Raw genomic sequence first — 7465 nt, 5'->3', positions numbered from 1 at the left:
ATGTGGGCTGCACACTGGGTTCATGCACTGATCACTGATGCTGGCTCCTCTCAGCTAAAGCCCAACTGCAGCAGCGGGTCTATAGGTCTCCACGGAGGAGAGGAATACACACTACTAACACGGCAAGAACAGGCTAAATTTATCATGTGACGAGCAGAATCATGGTCGGGGTGCTTGGGGGGCGGGGGGGTGCTGCTGCGAGGCATGAAGTTTGTTGTTGGATTATGGATCAAAGCAAATCACAACCAAAGCTCTATATTGAAGTTTCCACATAAAAAGTCCTTGCGTCCTCTTGAATGTAAGTGCTTTATGCTCTGTGTGGGTGTGGGAACCTGAGGCTGGAGGCCCAGAGAGCCGGTGGAACGACTTCAGAGAGCACGCTGCTGTCGTAATACCTTTGAAATGATGTGTTTGGTGTGAATGGATGACCTCTGTCTGCTTTCAGATCATCCTTTGGTGATGCCAGCCCTCCAGTCTCCACACTGTACATCCATCTCTACTCTTTGTACCGTTTTTTGTGATCTCCAGCTTCCGCTTCTCTTCATCAGCCCCTCCTCTCTTTCCATCGCTCCCCGTCTGTTTCTTTCTCTTCCTCTTTTTCTCCGGCTGTGTATTTGGCTGTTTTTCTTGGCAGGTGAACAGGTGGTTTTGATCCCAGTGACGCTGCACATTTTCCCCTCTGTCTCCCTCTGAGAGTCTATTCTTGGCTCAGCAGTTTATAGGCGTTGCTCTCTTGAGGCGTTGTGTTAAGTGTTATTCCATTTCCCCATCACTGCATCACACCATCTGAATGTGGGACTAATAAACTTTCGTGTTTCTACTTTCTTCCTTGCAGCCAGATGAAGAGTAGTGTTCCTTACACATTGCATGCAGGCCCAAGTTCACCATTTGGTGTATTTATGTGTGGGTGTCATTTATCACTGGGAAGCATCCTTTCCATTGGAAACCCTGGCAAAATTACCAGTGTTCCAGTGTGATTATGTAATTACACCTATTGCTCTAGAGGCCACAGCGGTCTGTGTCTTTGCAGCGCGTACGTGTGTGGAGATGCATCAGCGGGTCATCTGCTTTCCATTATGTTTTAATAGATAACAGATAAGAACCTGCCAAACAAGTGGGGGAGCCAGAGACTCCTGCAGGGGGGGAGGGGGGGAATCATTTCACTGTCCAAATCTCTTCCTCCTTCCTTTTTCCCAACAGAGGCCTGAAAACACAAGCCAAATCATTTTTATGATAATTTTTAGGATTTGTGTCAACCCTGCCAGATGGGTGGGATTTGCCACATAGAAAAACACAACACGTGCCAGAACTATTAGACAATGATCCGACAACCGGCCTGCTGAACTTTTCTGATGCAGGAATTCTCACATTATGATTTCAACAGTTAAATGGAGTCAGACTTGCACTGGCCTCGACCGCTTAATCAGGTTGAAAAACGCGGTTTGCAAAATGGAGATAGATGGTAAGACGATGCTAAAGGGTCAAACTTAGTCTAAGCATTTATTTAAAACCCCCAAATTCAATTATGTGTACAAAATCCTCCTCATTTATTAGGTTGGGGTCAAGTCCCACATTTTTTGTGAACATCGCTGTCTCGTCTCGTCTCCTTAACCGCTTCATCTCTTTCAGGGTCAGAGGGAGGGAACACAAAGGGCGAAGGCAGGTCCAGCCCTGGATGAGTGGCCTGTTCATCGCAGGGCCCTGAGCATTTGTGGGTTCGGTACCTTGCTCAAGAGTATCCCGGCAGCGCTCTGAAGGTGATTTGGCACCTTCCCCTGCTACCAGAACACCTTCCTTATATTGTCTGCACCTCTGCTTCTCAGCCCAGGTCCCAACAGACTGAGCAACCACCGCCCCACCACCATCACTGTGTTTTTGCTGAACTTCTGAGACTGTCGTTGGACAAAAACGGCCCTCTGCTAAAATAGTTATGTGAATACTCTACTGATATGTTACCCAGAAAGCTTTTTACTTAAAGTATTTGGTGATGATGTTGCAGGATCCCAGAGACCGTTTGTGGAAAGAGGATATTTGTTTCAGACAAAAGTACACTATAATATCCAAAACTGATGTGCATCTGTCCTTTCGATTTTACCCTCGGAATGCTTCTCTTTTTCCAGAGGTTTATTTCTATCCACTTGGATAGCAGGAAATCAAAACTGTATGGGACACTGGGGACAACAAAGTCCCCCCCTTACATTCACGTCCGCCCACTGAAAATGAATGGGAACTGGAGGCTCTCAGACGTCTTCTTAACACACAGGTGACTAACTGGCACCGAATTTTTGCTTGTGTCTCCTATTTTCTTGCCTTGGTGGAACTTCATTTCGACATGAAGCAGTCGCTTTTTGGAATTATCTTTGCTGGTTTTGGGTAATCGTGTCATTTCAATGTGATGCTGTAATGCGACAACGATAAAGACCATTGTCACAATTTTTTTCCTTATATAGTGTAATAGTATGTAAAGATAGAGATGATGGTGACTTAAAGCTAGGTAGTGCTTAAATCAGGTGTGGTAGTACGGAGTCTGTCTGATGTTAGGACCCCTTTTATGTCCTGAAAATAAACCCCCCCCTACAAAGGTTTGGAACTCTGATTAGAAGAACCCAAGCAGCAGATTTCAAAGGTTAGGAGAACCTTGAGAAGAGAATGACTCCTGTCAACAGATAAGTCACCTCAGCCTGCCCCGTCTTTGTTTCTTTGGTTTCTGGCTGTTTTTGCAGGTTGTTACAGACATTTTAAAAAAAACAACTCTTGTTGCACAATCAGGTTGCATGAAGTTCAGCATTGTGACTCCTAGGACAAAACAGCATTTGAGGCAATCGCTGTCCAGTTATGAAATAAAACTAAGCTTACCAATGGCAATGTTTTGGTTGGAACGTCATAGAAGAGGAAGTTTAGTGAAAACCAGAACTGAAGGTCATTGTTGCATATTCAGGTTGCATGAACCTCAGCACAGAAGAAGTTCATGCAACTTTGTTAGTGGGAGTTTGAGGAAGGAGCAGACTGTGACACACATATTGTGACTTATTGTGACAATCTCCTGGCTGTCTTCCTCCAAGGGTGGGGGTGAGGACATGTTGACTTCGCTCAACCCCAGGGTAGCAAGTCAACCTTGATAATTGGGCCCATTTTAGTACTTCCAGCCTCAATACTGAAGGACACCAGTCCAGGCAGGTCCCTGTACCTGACCCTCCGTAGCTACCTTCACCCTGTCTGCAAGCCCAGGCCAAAGTCGCAATGACAATAAGGAAGGAAGCATGGGAGCTACATCCTTGACAGTCATTTCTGGAATTGTGGAGAGAGAGCATCTGTCTTGATGTAATGGGATCCTGGGTGAAAAGAGAGGGTGACAGTGAATTTAATGAAGACAAGGACCACCACCACCAGTGGCCCCCCAGGTCTGTGGTCTCTCTCTGCGTGGTTACAATGTTTGGGAAGTGCGCAATGCATTACGTAATGTTTCAAACCCACCGTCAGCTACGCAGACATAACGAAGAATAACGAGGCCTTAAGAACTGCCGTGATCTTCTCAAAGGGGCTTACATAATTACTGTTATTTCGCTAACAGCAAACAAACATATGCCGGCTGACACATAACCTCCTTGGCGGAGGTAATGAAGCTACAACACATTGTTTTATTCTGTAATTATGTTATGAAAACTGCCAAGATTTAAGCGTAACACACTAGTTTTGAACATATGGGGTTAGAGGAAACCGGGTTTAGCTCCATAATGCTCTCCTTAACATTTGAATATCACTGTTCTCACTTGGTTGCTCGTCTTTCCCACCATTCTTTACCACTTGCAAAGAATAGCTTCCATTGATGCAGTGGCTATTTCTATTGAATAACAATTGTGGTTCCTCTTTTCAATGAGTCTTCATGAGTCCTGCAAAAATATAATAGGTGAACTAAGGGTGGAAAAAGGTGCTTTACAAATATTATTGCAGCAGAGTTACTACCAGCTGTTGCCACGGTACTGTTGTATCATAATTTGGGAAGCCAGATGTTTCAGAACATTCTCACGACACCATTCATCCATCTAAGAAGGTTGGTCCGACTTTTAAATGACATGACTAGATTAATGTCTGTCTGAAGTCTGAACGAGCTCAGACTATAACATAACAACAAGGCTTACAAGTCAACATGATGAGTCCAAGGAAAACAGGCAGGACTGCTGAAAGGAGAAACACAAAGTGGCAACTGACAAACGAACATTGTTAAAATTCAAGAGTTGGAAGAGTTTCTGTCCACACTCTTCCATAAACTCATTTATTTCTATGTTTGTTTTATGTTTATTGGAGTACATTTAGGATTGACAATATAGGCTCCAAAAACCGCCTGTGTCTCCATTACAACACAGAATAAATGCAAATTAAGCACAAAACGATTCACTTCCGACATGCCGGAGTGAGGTGGCATAGTTCCACTTCCTAGATGACCTGGGCGGATACATCAATGGCGAAACATCAGTTTATCTGGATAAGAAACATCACAGAACAATGTGAGAGGACTGAATCTGGAGTTACCGTGTGCAAATGATGATCGGCTACACCACAGACTTGATTCGGACTTGGTTTAAATCAGTATTTTATGCTACTATTCCACTGCAGCGATACCTCTCCTGTCACCTCCCTGTAGTTTTTGGGCCTCCAAAGTGTCTATTAACAACGGTAGTTGTTGCATGAAAGTAAGAATCTTAGCAGAAAATCATGGAAAATCACTTGGTAAATTAAGACAAAAAAATTGCATGAAAGACCCCTGGCGAAGTATATGTGCACGTATGTCCGACTGTGGCGCTGCGTTGTAATGATTGCATAACACCAGCGAAATGTTATGATACAGTAGGAGGCCTCTCTGTAGGAAAAGGACTACAACAACTATCAGTACATCAACAGTAACATTAAAACACCCACTGTCATCTCTGTTAATATCATTTTAAGATGATGTCAATATTACTCCAGATGTTGATAAGTATGGTTTTTCAATGGAACCATTAAAAGAACCTTATTAATGCAGCAGTTTGGGTGTCATGATGTCCGTCTTTTGACTGGTGGACAGCTGCTTTGCTTTTGTTGGGACAGACAGCTAAAAGATGATTTTCCCCAATAAGTGAAATAAGATACTTTAGAGCTACTTTATTCTTGTTTTTATATTTTGTTTGAGAGGGGGAAAAAAGACCAAAGCTGTCTGGTTGTCATGGTGTTGTCTTTTGTGAGTATTTACTTTTCTATGACAACTTTTTATATATACAGTATATTAAAAAATGTTCCAGAAAAAGAGAACATTCCACACAGAAAATGTGCCTGCATGACAACGGCATCTATCTTCTTTAAAAACACAGACTGGAAGGACCAAAGTTGGCTGCCCACCATTCAGCCAGACTGTCTCTCATTATGGAGCGTTAGAAAAGTGGAAAGTTAGAAACAAAACTGCATGATAAGGAAAAAGCACAGGGAGGATTTTTCAGTGTTTACAAAGAGGATTGAGCAGGATTTCTGAGATTGTTTGGCTAATTGATGTCAGTTTGTTGAGTGTTTCCCCTGAGTGGCGTGTAAAGAGCGTTTGCTCGGGCGAAGGACGTATTAATGGCGTGTGCACGTACAAATGCACGTGCATGCATCACGTGCATATGTCACCAGATGTGCATTAAAGAAGCAGCTTTAGGTGTGATTGTGACCTGAAGCAGCAGCTTCTAAATGCTCAGAAATAGGTAGAAATACAGCAAAGTACAGATACTTAGTTACAGTAACTGTAGTCTAGCTACATCAGTACTCTAGCCTGAAACAGCTTCCTCGTGAATGTACGTCTGGCTCCAACTTTCTGCACATATAAATGGTGTCAAAGAATAAAATGCACATTATAAATATATGAATAAATAACAAACAGGCCCGCTTGGAAAGAAAAAGTGGTTCCCAACAATTTTGCCTTGAGTGTGCGGTTACATGCTCGCATGCGGTTCGATTTTGTGGTCCGTTGAGTGTATAGAACTCAAAAACAACACTGTCACTTGGCACAGGAGACTTCAGGATGGCTGTGATTGGCTGCAGCGGCGAACGCTGATCCACATTAAATCCCTGCAGAGGGAGAAAACGAAGAGGGAGATTTAGCCAGAATGAGAGCATTCCTACTTTTATTGTACAGAATATGGTTCAAGCTGCTTCACACTAAGCCGCTGACACACACATCATCATTATCTGCTGCACATTATCTTTTACACATGTGGATACACACCTTTCCTGTGGATAAATCATTTTGTAAGTCTGTCTGAGCGTGTGAGAGATTTATAAGGTCTTGGATTTTGCTGTGACATTTTCCTCCCCAAAGTAAATGTAACATATTAACACAGCGCTGATACTGAAGAACACTCCTCTTTAAGAGAACTCTTTAAAAGCAATGTTCCCATTTAAAGGGATAGTTTATTATTCTCCCTGTATTCATCCACATTTTCATTTTTAAACATCCTATTTGTTACCCATATAACTGCAGTAAAAGCAAGAAGATGACAACAGGTTATTTAGGTGGATTCTTGAGCTCTTTTTAAAGCCAGACTGAAAATAGGCTGTGATACTCAGAACATGTGCTTTGTTGTGAGTCAGTTTTAATCCAAAGAGCCCATTTCAGCTCAGTAATGAGGAGGTGTTTTCTACATTTGCTGTGTTTAGTTTTATTAATTATATTGCAGTGGAGCTACTGTACACGATCTTTAACTGCTCACCTGAACTTAAATTCTACTGATCAAATCAAGGTTTTGTTGGTATGAAGCACATATTTAATACATCAACACGAGGTTTTTACATTTAGGAACTTTCAACTAACTATGAGTCTGTCACACCAGCATAATTAGAGTCAGATCTTATTAAAATTGCTTCTTATATCTTCTGCTCTTCACTTATCCCCCCCACCAGAAGAAGGTCAGTGGATCTCTGCCCGAGCAAAGATGCTTTTTCGGCTACATGCTGGAGTACGACAACGTGAATGAAAAAAACAGGGTATGAAAGCCAAACATGTTTGGAGGTTATGAAACCTCCACAAAGTCACACATGGCCACTAAACCCACCCAATAAATGACCCCCCCATTGTTGAGTCTACTAGTTAACACTAGAAAATAACGTGACCTTTAATGTAAAAAAGAAAAGAGCTGATAAACCAGCTTGATCATGCTGCCTCTGTGTTGTGTGACCCACCCTGATTATTTGGGTTGTCATGGACGCCTCCTCAGGGAGACGTCCTCTCTGTCCCACCTCATCTGGCTCCTCTTGACATGGAGGACAAGCAGCTTCCCTCAGGGCCTCTCTGATCTCTTAGCTCCTGACTTTCTCTAATCATGAGCCTAATCGCCCTCCAGGCACTTTCATTCCAGACCCTCTTCTCTGTTTAGGCCATTTCTTGGCATATTTTTTTCTTATATTTCCCATCTCTGGTAAAAAAAGACCTTGACACAGTCCTTTCCTCCGTGAAGCT

The 7465-nt window shown here is 42.8% G+C and overlaps 1 long non-coding RNA gene across 1 annotated transcript; it reads left to right on the top strand.

Moving 5' to 3' along the window:
* The first annotated feature begins 427 nt into the window (after positions 1-427).
* On the top strand, positions 428-5022 carry LOC130534247 (uncharacterized). Its single transcript, XR_008952847.1, has 2 exons — positions 428-1757; positions 1824-5022. It is a non-coding gene; the product is annotated as an uncharacterized LOC130534247 (long non-coding RNA).
* Positions 5023-7465: the final 2443 nt, after the last annotated feature.

Source organism: Takifugu flavidus, chromosome 11 (assembly GCF_003711565.1).
Source record: "Takifugu flavidus isolate HTHZ2018 chromosome 11, ASM371156v2, whole genome shotgun sequence".
Lineage (NCBI taxonomy): Eukaryota > Metazoa > Chordata > Actinopteri > Tetraodontiformes > Tetraodontidae > Takifugu > Takifugu flavidus.
This window is presented reverse-complemented; position numbering and strand designations above follow the sequence as displayed.